We start from the raw sequence: 24,097 nt of genomic DNA, 5'->3' as shown, positions 1-24,097 counted from the left end.
GACGTGGTTGTGAGAACGTTGCTCACAGCAACAAGGAGCACTTATAGGTATATTACTTTTCTAAAATAAGCCTTCTCTAAAAAGCATGTATGCAATTTTCCTACTCACCATACTGAGCGTTCTTTTTTCAACAATTGTATACCAACATCATATTTAGTTCCATAGACTTGTAACCTTTTGATAGCTTCTGTTTGCTTAGAAATCCTCCATTTCTTCTACAGAATTTTTTTAACCTGTTATCACACCTTTCTGTGCTTTCTGTGCATTTAAGTCAAACTTGAGGGTATCAGAATACTAGGAAGAAAGTCTTCAGTTCTCCCGTATTTATAAATACCAGCATGAAACCAGTAATTTTTAGTTGTTATTTTAAAAGATAAAGTGAAATAAGTTTCTAATATGTTTGCATATTTGTTGAATTTTTCCCCCTAACTATTGTTACTGACCAAAACATTGAGTGGACAGCTCTGAAACACAAGTGTAAGGCTAGTAATTTTGACCACTTTTCCTCTGTGTTCTTTATTTCTTAAAGGAAAATCTATGAATAGTTACCATAAATAGAAATCCAGATAAATAAAATGGCCATATCTAAAATTTACATATTCCAAAGATGCAAAGTAAGAATTTTAAAAAATGTATCCAAAGATAAAATTCTAGGTTGCGTTATTTTGTCCATCATAGCCTACTTGTTTTTTGAGAGTTTTTTAAAAAAGAAATTAAGTACAGATTTGTAAAACTGTACAACTGTTAGATACTTTTGGAAAAAAACTTAGAATACCATAATCAGAATGGATAATGATCCTCAGACTCTCTTCTCTTAAATTTTTTTCCTTCCATCTCGAATTCAAGTTCTCATTCCTTGAATGGCCTGTAAAGGCAGTTTGTGTTCTGTGGGGTTTTCTGGATCAGTGTCCATTCATACAATGGTCTCTGTGGCAAATTTATCATCAGGCAAAGACAGTAGCTTCTTCTGTCGCTCCCTTATCTTGTCTGTGACTTCTGGTTTTTCACAAAACACTTATTGAAGCACAATAGAGAGTCAAACACTGAAGGGAAGTCACTAAATAGAATTCTGTACGTCCCTCTGCTGTGTGACCTCCAGCAAGTCACTTACCTCTGAGTCAAGCTAAGCAGTGACTTGAGGGAGTTGGACTTTGCCGTCCATGAGGTCCCTTGTAGCCCCTTCTGTAATGATCAGAATGTCAATCCTGATTTTGTGGAGGTTTGAGAGAATTAAAGCTGGTTTCTCTCTTAGCTACATGTTCTTCGAGTTTTAAATTTGCACTGTAGGCAGGAAAAAAACACATTTTCATGTGGAGGTAGTGCTCTCCTGGCAGAGTTAATTGTGGACTCTCCCAGTGCAAACTCCAGTTCTTACAGCCATAGCCATCTCTCTTCTGTTTTAACGTTCATTCAGTCATGCAACAAATATTTTCTGGTCTAATGTGCTTGGTCCCAGGCACTCTTTTAGGGACTGTATTATGTAATATGGTTGTCATGAACTTGGCAAATCTATGCATTCTAATGCTTTTTTTCATACTTTCAGGCTAAGCTATTACTATTTAGAAGTACACACAAATCAGTGAAACTCTGTCACATCATCCTTTGCCAGTTTTGTTTTGCTTATATTGTTAAACAATATTTTCACCACTAATAGGCATTTCAGTGGAGAGGAAGCAGATGTAAACATGCAGAGCGGAACCACCGCCTCTGGTCCCTGGTATTCTGTCCACTGTCCCGCAGCCGTACAGTGCTCATGGCGTTTGTCAGTCAAACCACCAAGGTGATTCGCATTTGACTATTTTATCCGTGGTCCCTTTGGCTTTACTAATACTCATCAGCTTCTTAACATAGACCACCTAGGAAATTTTTTATTTGTAATGATTCCTCTCTAACTAATCAATTTATTAACAAAAGACTTTATAATCTTTCTAAAGACAAAATTTCATTTTCTTGATATCTGAGGGTTTTCCGCCTGCCTTACTCCCCCTGCCATCTTCGTGCACAGACCCCACTGTTGCTCCTGGCCCCCTGGGTGATGCTGCCCAGCCCTCTAATGACCAGCCAGACAGGCCCAGCCCCACAGCCAGTGTTGTTGCGCGCTCAGAACTGCAAGGACTGCCCACAATCAGAAGGCACCTTACAGCCCACTTGCCAGAGGTAGTGCGATTTCAGCAAAACCAAACTGGTTGAACAGTTGTTTTTCTGCTTCAGTGATTCCTCTTTGTCTTCTTGCCCTCAATTTATTGTAAACTTTATGCCATTTCTAATGTTCTTTCTGCCTGATGTAACTCAGAAGTCAAAGACTTTGATGTAATCAAAGCCAGAAATTCAATAAATTGTGGCAGTTCCTTGAGAACTTATCAAAGCATTACAAACCCATTTAACACCTGTAGTTAGGCCAAGGTCAGAAAAGTTGGCCATATGCTAATGAAATAGCTATTATGTAACAAACCGTGGTGCTCAAAGGCCAGCCAGAAGTCGAGATACCTCCTTCATGTGGCCATATTGTTGCTAAGAAATAAAAGTAGCATTTAGGATTTGTCTGACCCAACCCTGCCGTATCCCCTACACTGAGAAAATACCTGGTGCACAACAGAGGCCCTCAAAAGGCATTTGCTAAAAAAATAGATGCTTCTGGATTCATTAGCATCTGATTAGAACTTTTTTGTACATTCCCCTGTGTGGGAACATTTAAAAATGTTAATTGAAAATGAATGGAATAAAAGTCAGTGAAAACATGTATGTATTCATTCTAAATAGAAAATCAGTATGACCCTTGTTTCCATATTAACATCTGACTCTTTAAACTCCCTAGTACTCTTCAAAAGCAACATCATCTCGTGGGCATATGGAAATTTACAATTGAAAGATTTAGGGTGATTTGATCTCTTACTAATAAAACATTCCATTGAACGTCCTCCATTTTGTTATTTAGATTCTAATTCCCTTCATGTTCTCCATTTATGCCACCTACATACTAGCAGCCCCAGCCAGAAGCTGGCTGGGAACTCCTCTGCCTGTGGCCACAGCTAGGAAGTTTCCCCTCCTGCAGACCCCGACCATCCTGGAATTCTCTCTCCTCCAACTGCGTCCTTCCAAACCCTTCTTCCATGGAGATTCTCGCTTTCCCACATCTCACAGTCACAGATGTTCACAGGTCTGGTTTTTAAAATCCGATCCTGGGGAAAAAAAGGTAGACCCCAAGAGGAAACCTTTGGCCCCCATCAGCCCTCCCTGAACCCCCAAGCCCATCCCTTCCTCTTTCCCTTCCACTTGCCACTAAGTCTCCCCTCCTCACCCCTCTCCACCTCCCCGCATGTTCCCATTCAACTTCTTATCCCAAAACTCCTGGTTCTGCTCCTCATTCCTAAAACTGTGGCCCTCATGGAGGCCACTCTCCGGCCCTGTCTTGGGGAGCAGACAGCCCAGAATCCCCCAACAGTGACTGTCAGAGAGGATCTGGGCTTGCAGTGGGCACGGGATCCTCATTCCCAGGCAGCATGGCGGCACAGGAGGACGGTCCAGCCGCCCCATGTGGGGTGGGCCTGGAATGTTTGTACCCAGCATTCTGTAGAACTCTTGGTCCTGTCTTAGTAATGTTATGTTTTAAATCAGGTTTTGTGTGCTGATCTGGCAACTTAATCCCCAACTGTACCCTTGTTTCCCTGGGAAAATGTTTAAGTTTTGAAGAACTGACCACTAAATGAACTTTTGGAATACCATACTTTCATAAATTGGTGCCAGCCTGTGTTCTGATAAGGGTGGTTCCTCTAGCTGCTCAAAAGGGCTTTGTTTGGGGTGGGAGTTGAGAGTGAAAAGGGGGTTGTAGGTTTTGTTTTAGCACTGAGAATTTTAATTCTATTATTTTTCCATTTAAACTTGAGCATTTTGAACATAGTGCAATGGCACAGAGCATGTATTTCAGATACAGACGATTTCATGAATCTGCGTATCAACAGCTGTGCACCTACGCTCAAGAAAGGTTCCTGTTCACAGGCATTTCTTTATGGCATGGAAACTAATATTTTAATCCATCTTTTCAAAGAATGTGCTGAGAATTTTAATGCAGGGTAGCTGGTCAGACTTAAGCTGGGGTATTGAGTCATGTTGAGCAAAACTTGGGTGTTTTTGTGTTAGTCATCTTTTAGAGTAAGAGGACTGACGAAAAGAGAAGATACTGCTTTAGAAATGCTTGCATGTTTATTTTCCAGGATATTACTTAGAATATCTATTAACCAGGTTTCCAGGACAGTGAATGTTTACGGTCATCCTTGACCCAATCATGTCCACACTCCTTTGGGTTAAATTCAGCTAAATGAAGTGTGCATTCATGAACTTGGTGGAACTGTGTGGAACTTGTGTGCTGCAGGCCCTTGAATCCACACTGTGAAGCTTCTCATGGAACATGTCTGAACCTCTATTAATGTATGATTTATGTCTGTGTTAAATTAGGGCCAAGAACTGTAATTGGTGTTCCCCTGTCTGCATTAATGGTTCTACAGAACTCTTCCCTATTAGTAAATTTGAGTCAGATTAGGGAGTAGTAAATCTAAAGATAATCTTTAGAAATGACTGGAGCACCAAGTAAGTGAATATATAATTGTGACCAAAAAGGACATGTGACTACTCACTCAGATGCATCTCACATGGTGCACGGTGCTTCCGTCTACACCAGCATGAGTGAATGAAAATCACTTCCTCGTTGCGTTAAGATGGCATCACTGATAACTTTAAACTTCTAAAAATGATGTAAGGCATCACAACAGTGTGCCACTAAAAGTTAAACGTTGAGAAAGAAGACAGACATACCAAAAGTTTGATCAAAAGACTAAGATAATAATTTGAGATGGGTCCCTAGATAAATGTTTATGTCAGCTTTCTCACATTTTTGCTAATGTTTGCTCTCTTTCTAGTTAAAAACAGGCGTACCATTTAAGACATAGTACTTTCATCAAAAATAGGAACTTACCTATTGAATTGCCATTTTATTGAAACATCGTGCTTTACATTCCTGCTATACCATAAAACTTAACATGGAACAGAAACATAAAGCCTTGACCAGTTGGGTTTCTTGCATATTTTGAAACCAGAAGGCCATCCAGTGGTTTATTTACACACTAGGGACTTTGATGTTTTTATAACTCACATTGTCTTTTTATTCCATAAAGTAGAAATGAAAACTCTTCAATTTGTAGTTCACTAAATCATGAAGGACAAACATCCAAATAAGAACTTTAAGAAGTGATCCACCCCCTCAAGAGGTGATTTAACACGTAAACCTATTTTAAAGCCATCTAAAAGCTGATTTCTGATTTCCTAGAGAAAAGGGGTCTGCTGCAGCTTGAAACCAAACGTAGAGTCGGAAATACTGACACCCACAGGTCCGTGTATAATATTTATCCTTGCTTATGCCTAATTTAAATGTCTTTGGGTCCATATTTATTATCTTAAAGGACTCTGGATTTATTTTTAAAGAAGTTTGGGGCAAGAATACACTAGTTTAGCCAAAAACCCTTATCAGTATATTATTAAAGTTCTGTCAAGAGTGAGCTGTTAAGGGTTGTTTTATTTCTTACTTTCGAAACTGTAAAGTGGTTATATTACTTTCATAAATAGACTTTTTTATGCCTCCATGTGTATATACATTTAGAGAGAAGAGAGACTCTGAATGACTCATTCTAAAAGCGGGGGGTGGACTGTTTTTAACTTTTCAAATAGCTTTCTTTTCTCTTCCCATTTCTTCATTGAAATTAGCCAGTTATTGTACATAAAAAGTATTCCCTCTCTTTTAACTATTTCTGCTTGTTGCCAAGGTGTAAATCAGAAAGCCCAAGTTTCTCCCTCACTTCATAAGCAGCAGACTCTGTCCGTTCAGCCTCAGACACTTGGAACCCCACCAGAGTTGTAATGATGATGTCAGTTTACCAAGAATGCTCACATTTCTCATGCTGTGTCCACATTCCCTGGCTTCGAGCAAATGTCCATTCAGAGCTCATTAAAGTTTTAGGGTTGGATTAAAAAAGCACGCCTTGTTCTCGGGTCCTCACGCTACCTTTTCAAAGTCAAGGACCCGCTTTCAGCAGCCTGACAGTCTACAGGTCACATGACACATTTAGCATCTGTTGGTGAAGGAAATGCAGTGTGACCAAAAGTTTATCAGGTGGCAACACCAGGAATCTTTGCTAGTCTAATGAATTGATATTTTATTAATCTAGTATCCCTTCATTCAGCAAATATTCATTTTATTTTATATCTGTATTTATGATATACTTATTTATACTGTTTCATTTTTAAATTTTTACAAATAACAATGACATCCACCTACTTTTGGGAAGAAGTACTTATATGTAGGAGATGTTAACTCAAGCCTACAGAACTCTCATATGTCTTGGTTCCTGACTAGCTAATTAGAAACCACTGTGCTGTAGATAATTATTTCTAATTATTTAATAAATGATTCTAGCCTTTAAGCCATAAACATTAGAAAAACCTGACAATGTTTGAAGATTATGTAGAGAAATGGCTGTAGTTGAAAGGGGTAGTTTCACTTTGTATATACCTGTCCTAGTGAACTTCGTGTACTTCTCATTTATGAGGAAGTTATAAGGACCATAAAGAGTTCGAGCCTTCCAACATTCAAAATGTGTTAAGTTCAATTTTATGGACTTTCAGAGAATGAAGTTTTGAAATAAAACCTGCTCTATTTTATATCTGCTACATTTGATCTAGCTATCCATTGTAATCCAAAGCAATGTATAGTTTTAGTCTGAAATGTTCTTCAAAGAGCATACAGTCTGACTAAACTTTCACAGGTAAGGCCTACATACTAGATAACTGAATGATTCTGGACAGTTTAACTACACGTTAAGAAAATTGAGCTAAGTATGATAAATTCTGTGCAATATATTTGTTCTCACACAGAATTCTTTGTAAATACTACACAGATGATGTTTACATGGATTTCTTCAAGTTAATGTACATTAATGACCTAATTAAACTAAAAAATAAAATGCCAGTTAATAATTACTGATATTGTAAATATATTTGATTTGTTTTATATCCTCTCATTTGAGTTGGTAAATTACATATTTACAAAGTGGAAAAGGGGAATTTTCTTTAATATTAATGTTTAAGTTAAGCTCTGGTTGACTTTCTAGCCTAATGTTGAATCTTGCCCACTTTTCATTTCTTTTAAGATATTGTGAGGTATAAACAGTGTTCTTTTAATCATCAAATTTTGATACATTCAAATAATGAAATTATTTGAGACAGACATATGGCAAAAACCAAGTATTGTTTATCACAGGTACAACCCTGGCCCTCCATCCCTTTGAGGGGTATATGCATCCTTTTGGTAATCTCTAGAGCATTCCCTTGTGGCTTTTTATAAAAGTTTCAGAACATGTTTGAACCAGGCAAAATAAACTCTGGTTTGAACACAGAGACTTTTATTTCTATTGTGAGAAATAAGTGCAGTTTCCAAAAACAGTTTGCAAATTAGCGAGGAGGCCTCCATGTGTCTTTCCTGCCTTAGAATGCCTCATCATGTTCTTCGGAATTACGAGAGTAAATCTGGAGGGCCGGAAAGGGACCTGAAGTACAGCCATGTCAGACTCCCAGGTCTTCCCTTGCCTGAAATTAACTCATGGCAGCCACAGGTCAAAATTAGTGAATTGCTCAGTGTGTAGGTATATAGTGGAATACCACAGAGGCCTTCAAACAAATGAGAGAGTTACCTGGCTCAAAGAGGCCCCTGCAGAAGGCACCTGGCCAAGGCACCTGCTGAGCCACACGTGTGTTTGTCAGACATGACTACTGTCTCTCCACGGGGGGAACTGTCTCAGGAACCCTGTTGTACTTTTTCCCCTTGTATACATTGCACAAAATACTAAATATTTTTATAATTGACATGGATTTGGTCTTTCTGTGATTTGAAGTTAAAGTTGTTTGTCTTGCACATCCTATGGCACTTCTCAAAGAAGAAAAATTCCTTTTCTTCATAAGTCTTCCCAAATTGACCCAAATTCATTCTCTATTATCTAATTAATACATTAATTAGGTCCCTCAGTTTGCCTTTGAAAAGATTGTTTTTCTGCGTTTGGTTCCTTTTAAAATTTCTCTTTTCTCCTTATTTCCAAAATGAGCTCCCTTTTGTTCCTATGGTTCCTAAGCAACTGGGGTAGTCCAGGGACCCTACTCAACAAGGACAGGAGGCAATTCCCTTGGCTGCAGAACAGTACTTCCCATAGACCAGACTTGCAGCTATGTTGGTTTTTAATGTTCTTGTTCCAAACTTCAATTTTTATTCTCTCAACTCTTTCTTTTATCCTTAATTGTCTTAAATCACTTGTTTTCTTATTCTTGTATGCAGACTGCTAGCAGCTGGGGATGCAATGTATGCATATTTCCGTAAATTAAAGGCCTCAGACCAGGTGTCTTGGGGCAAGTTTGTATTAAGGCTTCTCCAAATTCTGTTTCCGAACAGGCATGTAGCAAGAACCAAGCCAAGACTGAGATCCAGTTGAACTGAGATGGTGCTGACTCCATGTCTCCCCCGTCCCCTTTAACCCTGGTGTCAGCCTCCTTCCCTGTGGGAGGGTCTTTTCAGATCTGCTGCTGTCTGCAAGGCATTCCCTCCCTCGCAGTCAACTCTGCTTTGTAAACATCTGATGTTAAGTTTGTGTTTGGAGGAACTTTATTAAATAAATTCTTGAATTAAATGCTATTAAGTTCTCAAAAATCCAATGATTTCCATGTCCCTTCACTTTCAACATATGAAACACAATCAGGAGTAATGAGTCAGTCATTTTTCTGGTTCCCATAATATTAATACACTAAAAAATAAGCAGAATAACAAACCGTGGGCTCTCCTGCCACCAGAGAAGAGCCCGAATCCTATGGCTGTATTGGAATGTTATTTTAATTTATGGTCCAGAACAAAAGAGCCATCAACCAGGACTTAGACACACTTTTCCTCTAGTAATACCTAACACTTTATAAGAGGATTTGCTTTATATTGGTGAAGCGTTTGCAGAATACTTAAAGGAATGCTCATAAAAAGATGGTCCAGGTATATTAAGAGTTTGTATTGATAAGTCTAAGCCAGTTAAGTCAATCATTTTATTTTGTGTGAAGATACACCTAAATGTTTGTATCTCATTGTTACATTTAAATTCTGTACTTGCTTGACTCTGCATCTTTTTCAGTTATGTTTATAATTAATTAATATATTGATGTTGATATTGTTGTCAGCTTTTGATAAACAGGGCAACTTATGTGGGACTCCCAGACTTTAACCCAAGTCAGAATTAAAATAAAAACCAGTCCAGGATACAGTATAAAGCAGACAATATAATCTAACTATAACCTAAGTGTAAAGTAGACTATGATCTCAGTAGAGAGCACAGCCCGTGTTGAGGCTGGGGAGAGGACTAATCTGTGCACCACATGCTCTCGGCCTTGGCAGGCCGGGTCCCGCCTCTGGATGCCTGGGCCAGCAGTGCCCTCGCCGCCTGATTCTGACCCAGGCCAGGTGCCCCCAGTGTCATTTTCATCAGCTTGGCAGTGTGAATCCCAGACAGAAATGCGTTAGTTACTTTTCATCCTAAGAGTCAAATAAGCATTTTTTGTTTGAGCAGATTTAACCAGAAACTGCCATTTCCTGTATTTAATCAAATTAGCATTGCCTTATCAAGTTTGTAGTGAGATGGCTTCTTAATGGTTTCCCTATTTGGTAGTCTACTTGAAGAACTCAGTATAGATTAAAATGGAATTAATTTGTCTTTTATCTTTTTTCATGTCATAATATTTTTTTCTACTGGCTTATCATTGAGTATTTTAACATACCAGTGAAAAGTTTTTGCCAAATTTTAGCATTGGTTTAGATTTCAAGAATTTAATTAGTTGAAATATGGTTGTTGGAGAAGACTTTCCATGCTATGGTAATAATACTGGATTCCTAACAGTGGCCTTCCAGCACATAGACATTTCATTAATTTGTAGTCATTTTTAACCTTTTTACAAATGCCATAACTACATAATTAGTCTTTCTCTGGGTAATTGAGAGTTAACTATACTTTGTGCACATGTTAGATTTGCTCGTATATTTTGCTCGTCTGACTTGCTAGACTTTTATTGTAGACTGTTGACCAGCTGTCTGACCTGCCACTTCATTATTACAAATTTATGTTTAAGTATATATGCATGTTTTATCATATGGTAGTGTTTTATTTTGAAAATGGATTTTATGTCAGAAATCCTTTTAACCGTAATTTTTATCCATGTAATTTAATTTCTAAAAAATAATTCAAGTAATTGGGCATTTCTAGATATAGTAAATTACTATTTACTCAGCATAGTAAGTATTTTTCCCCATTTAGCTTAATTAGATAAAATTTTTTATAATTTCCAAGAACACCCCAGCAGTTCAGGACCAGTTTTCAACAAAAATGTATTTGATCTAAGGCCAATTGGATAGCTGGGCCCAAAAAGAGATCAAATCCAAAAGAAACAATCTGGAAGACTGGGTCTGGAGGTGGGATGGGCAAGGCAGCATGGTTGTGTGAATACAATGCAGAGGTGTTATTAATAACAGCTGCCAAGCTGGGCATCTCCAAGAACCTCCTGCAGGGCAGGATGTGAGAAGACCGGAGCGGGATGCACGAGGCTCCTGGAGACCTGAGCCTTGGCAGAACGAGCAGGAAGCCATCCAAAGACTGCCAGCGTGCCCAGGAGGGGACTGGAGAAACCCCACGCCCCAGTACTGGGATGGAAGGGGACCAGGCAGCAGCCCTCTGTGCTCAGGCTTTGGGAGAAGGGCTGGGAGTAGGGGTGCCAGTGTGTGCCCTGGACTGCCCCCTCAGCAGCTGCTGGGCTGCATGGCTTGCTGACGATTGGCTGTGCATCCTGACTCTCAACACAGCTAGATAACCCTGAAGATGGCAGCCTCTCCTCCCTAGGAAGACAGCACACACCCATGTTAGACAGATGGTAACAAGTCATACTACAATACACAGCATGTTAGACAAACAGGAACGAGTCATACTAAAATATATAGCAGTGTGGAACAGAGGAGATTGATTACATGAAGTGCAGGTTTGGTTTGGCTCTCTGTTAACTAGCTTGGTTTAAAAATACTCTAATGAGAAATTCTAAAATTCATGTGGGGCCACAAAAGACCATGGAGCCAAATCAGTCTTTAGAAGGAAGAGCAAAGCTGGATCTCACAGCCTGATTTCAAAATGTATTACAAAGCTACAGTAATTAAATAGTATGGCCCTGATGTAAAGACAAACATACAGGCCAACTGAACCAAACAGAGAGCCTAGAAATAAACCCATGCACATAAAATTAATTGATGTTTGGCAAGGGTGCCAAGAATACCCAAAGGGTAAAGGAGAGCATCTACAACAGACCATGCTGGGAAAACTAGATATCCACATGCAAAAGAATGAAATCAGACCCTTACCTTACACCATGCACAAAACTCAACTCAAATTGAATTAAAGACTTTAACATAAGACCTGAAACTGTAAAACCCCTAGAAAAAGCTTTTGAACATTGGTCTTAGCAATGATTTCATGGATATGACACCAAAAGTACAGACAGACAACAAAGGCACAAATAGGTGAGTGGGACAACAGCAGACTGAAAAGCTTCTGCACAGCAGACACTATCAACAGAATGAAAAGACACCTTACAAAGTGGGAAAAAATATTTGCAAGCCATGTATCAGATTAAGGGTTGATTTCCAAAATATATAAGGAACTCTTACAACTCAATGGCAAGAAACCTGATTTAAAAATGGGCTAAAGATTTGAATAGGCTTTTCCCCAAATGTCCAACAGGTATATGAAAAGATAATGTCACTCACCATCAGAGAAATGCAAATCAAAGCCACACTGAGCAATCCCCTGATGCCCTAATGTTAGGACGGCTGTTATGTAAAAACAGTAGACAAGTCCGTGGCACGGACATGGAGTAGCTGGAACCCTTGTACCCTGTTCATGGGATGCAGAATGTGTGGCCCAGTAGAAAATGGTATAAAGAGTCCTCAGTACATCAGAAATAGAACTACCATATGACCCAGCAGTCCCACTTCTGGTGTTTATCCAAAGATTGAAGTTGGGATCTTGAAGAAATACTAGCCCTCCGGTGCTCACTGCAGTACTGTCCACAAGAGGCAAAACATGGAAGCCACCTGAATGCCCATTGGCAGATGAGGATAAGGGAACCCTGCAGGATGCCACAGTATGCCCAAAGGGTGACTGGAGGCACCTGACAGGTCTCTTCATGCCTCCATCTCTCTGCCCTATCCCACCCAACCCTGTTCTTCATTTGGGAGCCAGAGTAGGAGAATCTTTTTAAAATGCAAGTCTGGTCGCTTTACTGCTATGTTAAAAAACAAATTCAATGGCTTCCCCATTGCTGTTAAGAGAAATGTAAACATTTCCTTTTTGTAAGAAAAGAATTTCAAACTATGTCACCTTTCTTTTGTCTGGTTGATTTTTTTGTATTTGAACACAGAAAGACCTATACAAACGTATGTAAAGCACTTTAGACCTGGGAGATTGGAGGTGGGCCAAAGGTGACCCCTGCTAAGAGCCACACTCCAGGTCTAGACTACTTGGGTCTAGATTACTACAGGTCTGTGTCCCGCACTCCCTTGGTAACTATGTGACCTTGGACATGTTATTTAGCCTTAACCTCTTTGTACCTCAACACAAATGATAGTATGAACATGGAAGCATTTGGAAAGTTCCTGGCCCCCGTGAGTGCTATGAATGTGCTGCTGTTATTTATTTTCCTCCCTGTTACTGAGTAGTTACAATGAATATGTTTTGCCTTTACAACACATTTGAAAAGTTAAGAGGAAGTTTTAAAGAGAAGGGGAACAAAGAGGTCCAAGAATATCTGGAGGGAATTCTGCCCACAAGACTCTGTGACAGATCCCTGCCATTGGTAACTCCATCTCGGCTGCTTTTCTTCCTCTTCCTCTGCACACCTTTTCTGGGCCCCTTAGAAAGGTCAGAACCCCTGACTTCATAACCTTTATCCCAGTTGTAATTACATACTTGTTTGAGCCACTGTTTAATGGCCAACACCCTGTCTGCCCCACCACTTAACTAGAACCTCTAAGAGGCCAGGACTGTCCTACGTCACTCACCGTTCGGTCCCCAGGGCCTAGCCCAGCAGTGGCCAGACTGAGAAGGAGAGGGTGTTCCACAGATGTGAGCGCACTTGGGGTGGAGGAGAGACTCCAGGCTCGGGAGGACCTGGCAGGAGTGACCCTGGAGAGGAGAGCAGCCACATTTTAGAGGATGTTGTCATTTCTGCCAAGGATTTTGAATTGTGTCCAGATGTCTTTGAGGAGGAAGTGCAGGATTTTAGCCAAGGCCATGACTATAGCATTAGGTTGCGTTTTGAGCAGTCATTCCAATACCAGTGTGGTGAGTGGACGGGTGGAGCTCGGAGCCAGAGAGGAGAACTGCCCAGGGCCAGAACCCAGGCCGCAGATGTGGAGCAGAAGAAGCGGCTTCGGGAAACATTCAGACGGAACAAGTAGTGATGCTGCAAGACTGAGCAGTGCACAGCCTTCCAGTGATGATGGAGTTGACTTCCGGGTTCCGGGCTTGTATTATTTTGTGTATTGAAATGTCCATTTGAGAAGTCAAGACACGGAGTAACGACCAGATTTAGAGAGAAATACTATGAAATGAGATTTGTACATGTTAAGTGCCTGTGAGGCATCCTCAAGGAATTGTCCAGTGGACACTCAAGGCAGACAGGGCTCAGGAGATTGACTGGGATACGTGAGCACTGAAGGCATAGTTGGGGTGGCCCAGGATCCAGGACACATGGAGACTGAAGGCGTGGCTGGGGTGGCCCAGGCCAAGGCTGAAGTCCTCTGGGAAGAGCATGTCAAGCCCAGGAGGCCAGTGCTTTGCCTGTTTGGCCTCAGCTACCCAGGCGTGTAGTTTAGGACATACTAGCTTGACAACAGATATTTTAAAAGCCTATCTGCCCCAGATAGGCTTTTTAGCCTTAACCTCTTTGTACCTCAACACAAATGATAGTATGAACATGGAAGCATTTGGAAAGTTCCTGGCCCCCGTGAGTGCTATGAATGTGCTGCTGTTATTTATTTTCCTCCCTGTTACTGAGTAGTTACAATGAATATGTTTTGCCTTTACAACACATTTGAAAAGTTAAGAGGAAGTTTTAAAGAGAAGGGGAACAAAGAGGTCCAAGAATATCTGGAGGGAATTCTGCCCACAAGACTCTGTGACAGATCCCTGCCATTGGTAACTCCATCTCGGCTGCTTGAGCACTTTGTTCCAGAAGTTTCTCTCAGAGGCCCTTCAGAGAAGCTGCTCTGTGCAGAAGCGTCCCTTCTGCCATCCAAGATCTCCCCGCATCACTGAACAGCACCTTCACGGAACACATATGCAGGCACCGTGGAAGCTGTGTTTCTTCAGCCCTTCATCGTAGGCCACAGGACCAAATTCAGCAACTGGAGTGGAAGCAAAGGACAGTATGAAATACAATATACACACATAGACATAGGGAGGGAGAAAGAGGTTTATTGATTGGTTGTTGATTTTAAGGAATTAACTCAGGCATTTGTGGAGCTTGGCAAGTCCAGAAGCTGCAGGGGAAGCCAGCAGGCTGGAGGTGTGGGGCAGAGCGGCAGTCCGAGCCCAAAGGCGGTCTGTTGGCAGGATCCCCGCTTCCTCGGGAGCCTCCGTCTCTTTCGTAAGGCCCTCAACCGGGTAAATGAGGCCCACCCTCACATGGAGGGCAGTCTGCTTTACTCACAGCCTACTGATTTAAATGTTAATCCCATCCCAAAAAATACCTTCATAGAAAGACCCAGAATAGTGTTTGACCAAATATCTGGGAACCGTGGCCAAGCTAAGCTGACACAAAACTAATTGTCACACCCAGTAGGCTGGTGTGCTCTGCTGCTGGCCTGCTCCAGGAAAGCTATGGAATGCCGCAAGTCTGTAAGAGACGGCTTCTGTGTAAGGTTCGGATGTTAGTCTGATCATATAGAGCTTAGATGTGAAGTGCCCAAAACACCCCACATCCTGAGAGCCTTAAAGCTCCAGGGCCTCTGCTGTCCGCTCACTGAGCTCTGCTGCTTTACAGGAGCTCAGCATCACGGTCTCCTCGTCCAGTGTGGCAGGTTGCATTGCCTTTCAAAAGCAAAGTGCATGTACTTTGAACCAGAATCTCATGGTTCATTTCCATTTTAGAGAAGAAGAGGCTCACAGCATGAGGCTCCACGCCTAATCCATGGCTGTTACATGGCTGGGTTGAGCCTGGGTCTTGTCATTTTAAATGAAGCCTTTCCCATCTCCTATCTATCTACGCCAAAACACCTTATTTCTAAAGGAGGAGGAAGAGAGAGAGAGAGAAGGAATGTAAATGAACTCAAAAATGAATATTTACACAACTCCTACCTGAATTCAGGAGAGAAGGAATTTTAAAATGTACCAGATTATATGGCTTATTTGAACTCCGGGATTGTGGGCATTTGAGGCTAGAGGTATTTAGGTTTGCAATCCTTTTCTTTCTAGTTCTGCGTCTTTGGTGACTGTACTGATGGACGACTAAGGATGGGAACTTTAAAGAAACCACCTCCTCCACTTGCTGGGCACCCTCCCTGCTGCAGAATAGCACCAACGAGCATCCCCTGTCGCCGGGTCTGCCTGGTCTGACTCCTGTATTACGCCTCCTTCCGATTTGTTTGGTTAGTTAGCTAATGTGTTTTGCTTTCAACCAAGGAGGTTCAAAACACTGTCTCAGGGAGCCAGCTGGGTGGAAGTGCCATCCAGTTGGCAGACTGGCAGAGTTCTCTGGGTGACAACTGAGCAGACCAGACACTAATTTTAGGTTGGGAAAGCTTGGAGCACAAACTGAGTTTTCAGTAGGAAATAACATCCTGCTAAGACATTCTATAGCCCTCGGAAATATCTTCTAGCTTTTGGCCATTTTGAAGGTTCTTGTCCCTACTCATTATCATATTAAGTGTGGTCAAGACTTTAGTTTCGAAAGCATGACTTTCTGCCTTAGATCATCTAGATCTCAAAGGTCGCGAGTGTGAAGTTGTCCTTCTCTCCTTTGACTAATGTAGATGGGAATCAAGATGCCTCAGGCAGTAATCTCACCTTAGGTGGGAAGCTGAGAACTAGCACACAGGGCTACAGAATATTTCTGAGCACCTCTTTCAAGCTCATAGACCAGATACTGAATTGTATGCAAAACGTTGGCCATGCTTATGTAAATATTGTAATTTTTCAAAATGTTTCCCTGCGTACATCATCAGCCTCAGCTGGTGTGAATGAAGTCTAAGTTCATAGCCCAAGCTCCACTTGGTCTTGCACAACATAATCACATATGCCTTAGTTAGTCCCAATTCTGGCACCTTTGTAAACTTCTTAGAGCTAGAAAACAAACCATTAAAAATAAAACTTGTTTTCCAAGGACTGATTTCCCAAAGACAATATCAGAATGTAATGTGTTTTTGCCTTGAATATGGAAACTCATCTCATTATCTCACCTTCACAGATCTCAAACCAGCAGGTGGAACAGCTGGTGTCATTACTGTTTTATAAAATAAGTGGGAAAGAGGCATAGTATTTATCTAAAGACCCCTGGACCACATATTTTTAGCAACTGCCATTCTTAGTCACCTACTCTGAGTCAGGGAACTGACTGTACCTGGCTGTGTTATACACATCTGTTAATATGTGTCATCCTCCTAACGACCTGTGAGGTCTCTGGCAGGGTTCTCATCAGACGGGTGGGGAAGGTGAGTCCCAGGGAAGTCAAGTCACCTGTCTGAGGTCTTGCTGCTGCTGAGTGGGGCTCATCTGGTCTTACTCTGTTGCTTTTCCTAGTCTTGAAGCTTCACCTCATTGCAATGTTCAGGCTGATGTCATGAAGTTCTGTGGCTGTTTATGACCCGAATGTGATTTTTAGCTCATCAGAGCACTGAGTGGGGAACAGGTCACCAAGACACATTTGACTTGCTGGAGCCTGTGGTCGCTGCATTCTAACTTTTAACAATGAAATGATATAGACCCCTGTGTTTGCATTTGTTATGGCAGTCAAGAAGTTTGAACAGAGAGGAAGGTGTAATCTGAGGACATGGGGATATTTAGATTTGACAAGTGTTTATAGAGCAACATGATCGCTGGGCTCTGTGATCATACACACTATTGAATGAGACCTTTAATCCAGCGTGCTTCAATTATTGCTTGTTTAACAGACAAGGAAACTTGGGAGCCTCAAAATAAAAAACACTAGGGGAGGGCACAAAGCTGGTGAGTGGAACTGGATGTACCCTGCGGTCTTTCAACTCCATGTTTGTTACTCTTTCTGCAGCTAATGTCCACTGCTTACAACAGCCCCTTGCTGTGGCCACTCGGCCTTCCCTCAGCCATGGTCAGCCCAACCCATTCCTTCCCGTGTGATAGACTCACTTGTGAATTTCAGATTATTTAGGCATCAACCCAGAAAGCATTTCCTGAATTGTAGGTTGAATTGTTTATAAGAAATCATGCATCGAAAGAAGGTATTGTATTATGCTGTTATTAGCATCTTGTTAAGGAACCTCTACTTTTCAGAATTAATTTCACAGAAAACAGTGGAGTTATCTATCAAGCACTCTTGAGAAATAAAGACAAGAAATGAATACATGTGGTTCAAATTGGGACAAGGCATTACATCGCCATGAGTATTTAAGGAGTCCTAGGGTAATTGAATGTGGTAATTGTGTGGCTGCATCTGAAGGATTTCACTGACACTTGTTTTGATTGTGTTTTGCCTGAGCACGTAATTGCAGAAATATTCTCCCATGGTGATCACAGTTCAAAATAGACTGTTTCATTAAAGGTAACTCCTTAATGAGACCAGTGAGGGCCCAAGCTGTGTGTGTTAACGATAGTGATTCCCTCTTCGCTTGCTGCCTGACCATGTGCACACAGAAGATGGGGTCAAAGCCTGCATCCTGAGGCCTGCCTGAATTACAAGAAAAGAAGAAGTCGAATTACATGGCCTTTAAGGACCCTTCCAACCTTAGCATTCTGTGATTCTTTGGAATATTCACCAAATGGAAGTTCAAAATTGATTCTGCTTTCACACTAAGGGAACAATGCCCACAATTGAATAAAAGATTAGAGGCTATGGAGAGGAAGTAGTCGTCCTGAGTGAGTTCTTTTATCGGAAATCAGCCTTGTACTACTGGGCAGGAAATTAAGTTCTTGCCTGGGTCATTAATCATTTTGCCAACTTGAAAATAGGCAGTGGGGGAGGTGGCTATATTTGAGGTGGAAGGAAAGAGTGGGCGAAAGAGCTTGCTCCGCAGTCTGAGTGGGCATCAGCCCGCAGCGATAGAGTGATACCAAGCCACCCTCTGTAGCAGGTGTCCCAGTAGTCTGTCGGCTTTCCTGATGGCTCCCACACATCTGCTACCCAAACCTGTTCCCCGCGTCTACTGAGAGGAGATAAATAGAAAGAATTACAGGATTTTCACTGAGAAAGGGAGGAGAAGTCATAGCCTTTTATTTAGCTCAAGAGACAAAACGTTTTAGAAGACACAATCGGCATTTCCTTAGTTTTTGTCAAAGGTGATGTTAATAAGTGACCAAAACACCAGCAAAAAGCCGAGTAATAGGTTATGCCAGACTGGACAGCCTATGCCCTCTGAAGCAGCACCATCTTTCACTGCCAGACTCCCGCCTCCTGCCCCCTTGTCCCCCTCTTCCCAGATGGACCCCAAGCTCTCTTCTGTCACAGAAAGCCGGACCTTTCCTCTGCGTATGTTAATTGGACTGGAAAAATACCAAGAGCGCCCTTGCTCTCACTTTTCCATCTTCCCCCCTATTATGAGGCTGTTCTAGAGTATTTACACTTTCTATTTATTTTTCCTTTAAGGTAACCGGTTTGGGTAAATAAAAACCTGACAGCAGATTTTATTTTCACAAAAACAACAATTCTGACATCTCAGGGTGTCATCTGTCTCCACGCTGTTCCCAGTGGGTCTAAATTTACATCTGGGCTTTCTCATCACTCATTAGAACCACCTCAGAAATCTGTACCCCTTGGGGTCTGGTCGACTAAGCCTTCTGTAAAGCTCTCTCTTCTCTTACAGATTTTTCTGATGGGAAAGTGGTTAAAATTGAAGCATTTGGCTCAGTTATAGTTTGTGTGGGTTTTTGCTCTTTCTCCTCTCCAAACACCTGCTGCTTTCCAACTGTAATTTCACAATGTTCTTAACCGCTGGGTGTACAACATGGCCCCCAGCGTCCTGGTGAGGCCTGCCCGGAACCATCTGCTCACGCCCCGCAGGGCCGGCCTGTGTGCTCATGACGCTGTCACGTCGAGGGGAGGCGAGAGAGGTCTTTGCTCCTCTCTACAGATCGTGCATGAGCCGGTGCAGAGATCTGAGTCCTTCCTTCCAGCTAGTCACAGCTGCTTCCCAACCCTCCCGGTCATTTACACCAGTTGTGAACACCTAGGGGTAATATCAAAAAAAAACAATCAACCTCGGATGGAGTGTCAGCCAGGAAGAGTATTCGGAGCAGCTAGCGGTGCAGAGCACGAGACTGTCACCGTGCAGCCACCTCTTCGCGGGGAATCACATGGGCCTGCAGTGCTGGGGGCTCTTCAGAATAAAAAAAGGCAGCCTAGGTCCCCACTTCAGTGGGGTTTGTATACCTACCCCCAAAATAATGTAAGTTCCTCAAGAACTTCCATATTTTGAGAATGGATCATCGCTACGTCCGTGGGGGCCCCAGTCTCCCCGTCTCCCCGGCCTCCCCGGTCTCCTCGGTTTTTCGGCCTCCCCGGCTTCCCCCGTCTCCCTGGTCGGCACTTCCCCCATTTCTCCTCTAGACTCTGACGCGCCAGGCATCCGCGGGAACTGTGCCTGAAGCTCTCCCCTCTCTCCCCGACGGTCCCCCTCCCGGCTTCCCTCCGTCTGCCCGAGGCTGCCTCTGCCCTTTGGTTCAGCCCGATGGTGCTGACCTCGCTCCCCCATCCGTGTGCCTCTGCCCTCCACCCTCCCAGCAGCCCTGGCACCTCCTCGGGTCTGACTGTCCACCCGTGACTTACGTCGCCCCAGAGTCAGCTGCCCACTGAACACACTTCCACTGTCCCGTTATCCTCTCAGCTCACCTCCGAAGAAAATGCTTTCCCCCCACCATCCTCAAGCTAGATCTTCCTCTGGTCAGTCTATGTCGTCGCTGTCATTTCAGTCCCTGCCCCGGACGCCGGTGGTGGCCACTCACAGCCCCAGCCGCCTCGCGCTCTCCACGTAGAGCCCTGCAGCACCGGGGCTCACCCCGAAGGGCGAGCACGGAGGGCCCAGAGGCAGAGGCCTCCACGCGCCACACTCGGAATGCCAGGCCTCGCGACCCGGTAACGGACTCCTTCCCGTGAGTCCTCACAGCACCCATCAGGAGGCCAGCAGGAGAAGCCCTGCCTCCCGGAGGGCAGCAGGCGGCCCTTTGCCCTCTCCACACCTCACAGGACTGCCGGGGGGCTGCAGAGTCCGGGTAACGGGTCATCAATCTAGGCTGCCGCCGGGGGGAGTAAGAGGGGGGTGCGCGTCTCCCTTGGGATTCTGTGGCTGGGGACTGAGTACCCTCTCTCCCTTTTCCCGGAGTACCCGCCCCTCCTCGGACCGGTAAGACTTGATCCTGGTGTGCAGCGCCTGCACTATCCACCTTTGGCTGGGCCCGCGGACCGGGGGGACACACCGCTCAGTGCTGGCCCTGTTCCTGGGCCACGAGGAGCACTGGAGCAGAGCCCGCAGATTGGCTGCGCCCCAAGCAGTGTGGGTCTGTGGTCTGCACACCGTGCTCGCTCGTGGGCTCGTTCTGCAGAGCCACGCTGGGCACCGTGCGAGAAACACAGCCCCAGCTCTGACACGTGGCCGGCAGAGATGCACTTTGCACAACTCCGTTCATGGTTATTTGATTGGCATCGTGGTAGGTGCTGCGGAAGGTCCAGGCAGGCCGAAGCCCTCGCTGGTGGGATCTCTTAGCTGGCCTGTCTCCCGACCTTCTGAGTAGATAGTAAATGCAGGCTGCACAAGTGGAAGGAGGCCACAGTCCTCTGCTCACACTGGGCCTGCCTGTCCAGCCCATCAGGCTGCGTGGCTGCTCCTCCAAACCCACAGCTCTACCTGTGCTCAGGTATTCTCACCACCTGCGTTTGCTCCCCTCACTCTTCCACCTCCACATTCTCTCATCATCTGAAGCCCAGCTCACCTTCAGGGTGTCCTTAGTGTCCCAATGTCCCCTGGGCCCCAGCTGTGCCCCATGGTTGGCTTTCCCTGAAAAGTGTGTGCCAGTCCTGCCAGGAGCTCAGAGTGGGCTCAGTGGAGCAGCCTCGCCTGGAAACTTGTTAGAGATTCGGGGGCCAGGTTCCCGCCCTGTGAGGCAGGGTCCGATGGGGGTGCGGCCAGCAATGTATTTTAATGGGACTTCCAGGTGATCCCGACACTAGTGTGAGACCCCTGGTGTATCACCTCCTTTTGCACTTAATGGTGTATTGCTGTGTTTTCTTATTTCATGTATTAATATTTTGCTTCCACAGTAAGATTGTACGTCCACTATTGTGCCCACATGCATTCTTACACAGTGGTATGTGTAACAGATTAATGTCTGTTTGGATACACCTCTGGTAGCTATGCTAATCAGCTTTCTCTTACTTCCATATGACTGGTAATCTCAGTCCGGTTAGGAATCTGTGGTGTATGTGGAGCACCGTTAAAATCTTCACAGCCTCTGAAACCACTTGAGAAGTTCTTACAGGTACAGGTACCATATAACAGAAAGGGTTGTAATTCCAAAACCATTCTTTGTGGGTTTTTTAAATGTAGAGAAGAACTCATCTGAGATCATGTAGATTCTACCCCCAAAATGAATGGGGATATAATTGAAGTTGGTGGAGAACCTAGAGTTTTCTGTTGGACATCAATTTACTGGAATTGATAAAACAGAAGAACAGAATTTTTATAAGCTTAGAGCACTTGATCAGAATGAGAGGTATTTCCTGTTCACTTCAAAGGCTAGGGTGTAGTTATGTCAGAGTATACCTCTGCGGGGGCCCATATAGGATTTTTGAAGAGTGCGCTGGAAGGCAGCTGTTGTTTCAATAAAGAATAGTTTAATTTGCTCAGAGCCAATGCGTGGCCTGATCAAGATTTTCCCTTCTTTCCTTCTTTTAACCTCTTTCATTCTTCCCTTTTCTCTTTCCTTCCCAATATACTAATGAGTGTTAGGAATACTAGTGGCAGGGTTTTTTTCTCTAGAAATAAATGTGTGGGGAAGATTTGATTTTATTCTGTTTCAGCCTGATAGCCCATCCTACCCCTACCCCCAACCATTTCAATGTGTGTATATTGCACCTTTCCTTTGGATTTTTCCCTTGGATGTTTTTACAAAAGCACCATGCTTTGTGTGCAGATATTTTAAATTTACATAAATTGTATTGTGTTTTAAATCTCATATTTCTTTTTCTTTTTTTTCATTCAGGACAGGGTTTGAAAGATCCATTATGTTTAAAAGCCATTCTTATAGTTGGTGTCTGTGTGTCTCCTAGGGGTGGCTGCAGAAATCTTGCTCCTCGTGCATGCCCCTACAGTCCCATGTGAACGTCTCTTTGGGATGCATGCACAGAACTGGGATTGCTGGGCCTTAGAAGTGTATAGAGTTTATTTGGCTGCACGGTGCCAGGTCACTCTCCAGGATGGCTGTCCAGCCTCCATCCACACACAGCCCAACGGGCTCCTTCCCCACTTCAGGAAATTACAATTTGCTGTGCAGTTGGAGGGAGGTAATAGCCCTTAGTTTACATTTATTTCACTATTCAGCTCCTCATCACAATCTTACTAGTCTTTAGGATAGCCTCCTTACTAAATTCCTGTTCATATTCTTGGGCCATTGTACTGGCGGGAGTGTCTTTTTTTGATGATTTGCAGAATTTTGTTGAGTAGCTCAGTTATCAGTCTCTTTCCAGTTTAAGCCTTTGTAAGCATCCTCTGTTCTATTCCTGTCTGTCAACTTTTCCCATAATAACCCTCACTGAATAGAAATCCGTAGTTTTAAAATCGTCTCACCAGAGTTCTGCTTCTACAGTCCTCACCTGCCACCAGGTGGCATCAGGAAGGGATTCTACTCAGTTTAAATGAGCCAGTTCCAGCAACGCCAGAGACTAAACAGTCTTCCCCAGTCTTTGTTATAGAGCTGAAAGACTTTCTGCACTTCCCTGACCCTTTCTAATCTCATTCATTCCACAAACGCGTTTGTGTAAGCTGAAAGGACTCTGGAAGGCCAGAACTATAAGCTGCCACTTGATGAGCAGCAGAAGTAACATTACTGGAAACAATGTCAACGCACCCTGGCCCTGCCTTGGAAAGTGTCAGGTGGAAATGCTGCGTCACTGCCCAAAGCAACCCTTCCTTGCTGACATGGTCTCCTCTCCCTGCAGGGAGCTGTCCTTATCAGCCGGCATAAATTCAGGCCCATTCATTCTGTCTCTTCAGGTTTGGTTTATCCACTTTTCAATTGTTTTGGACTTATGAATTATTTACAGGGCATGCAAAATAAAAATGCTACCCTAAGAATTCCTGTCTTAAAAATCGTATAGGCATTGGAAAAATTTAAACATATGTAAATTAAAGACAAAGAAACAGAGATTTCTAAGTATTTTTCTGCCCAGTAATCTCTGAGTACCTGAAATGTCTTTAGCACTTTGCACCGTGCCTTGAATAAAGTAGTATGTAAATAAATATTCTTTGAATTGTTACATTATTTTGACTAATGGTTAAAATAGAAAGGAATAATAATTTGGCCCTCATTTTTAATTCTGTTATCGAATCCTGATGATAAACAATATTAAGAACTGCTCTTTATTGTATAGTTTAAGGATTTTTTCCGTTTAATTTAATCCTTGCAACAGTTGCATGAAATATGTATCATCATCCTGTTTTATAGGTGAGGAAACTGAAACCAGAGAGATGTCCTTTCCCAGGTCACACATCTCCTGCTGGGCAGTGCAGAGGCCTAAAGCCAGGTCAGCC

General features: G+C 43.2%; 1 protein-coding gene and 1 long non-coding RNA gene across 3 annotated transcripts in view; one reads left to right on the top strand and one right to left on the bottom strand.

The window, feature by feature from the left end:
* Positions 1 to 24,097, top strand: part of GAREM1 (GRB2 associated regulator of MAPK1 subtype 1) — a 173,152-nt gene that overhangs the window by 96,875 nt on the left and 52,180 nt on the right. The gene's annotated exons all lie outside the window — the stretch shown is intronic.
* Positions 8,486 to 20,296, bottom strand: LOC140843394 (uncharacterized). The gene is made up of 3 exons (XR_012121112.1): positions 20,185 to 20,296; positions 16,842 to 19,522; positions 8,486 to 14,512 (listed from the first exon to the last, which is right to left on the bottom strand). It is a non-coding gene; the product is annotated as an uncharacterized lncRNA (long non-coding RNA).

This window comes from Manis javanica, chromosome 9, assembly GCF_040802235.1.
Source record: "Manis javanica isolate MJ-LG chromosome 9, MJ_LKY, whole genome shotgun sequence".
NCBI lineage: Eukaryota > Metazoa > Chordata > Mammalia > Pholidota > Manidae > Manis > Manis javanica.
This window is presented reverse-complemented; position numbering and strand designations above follow the sequence as displayed.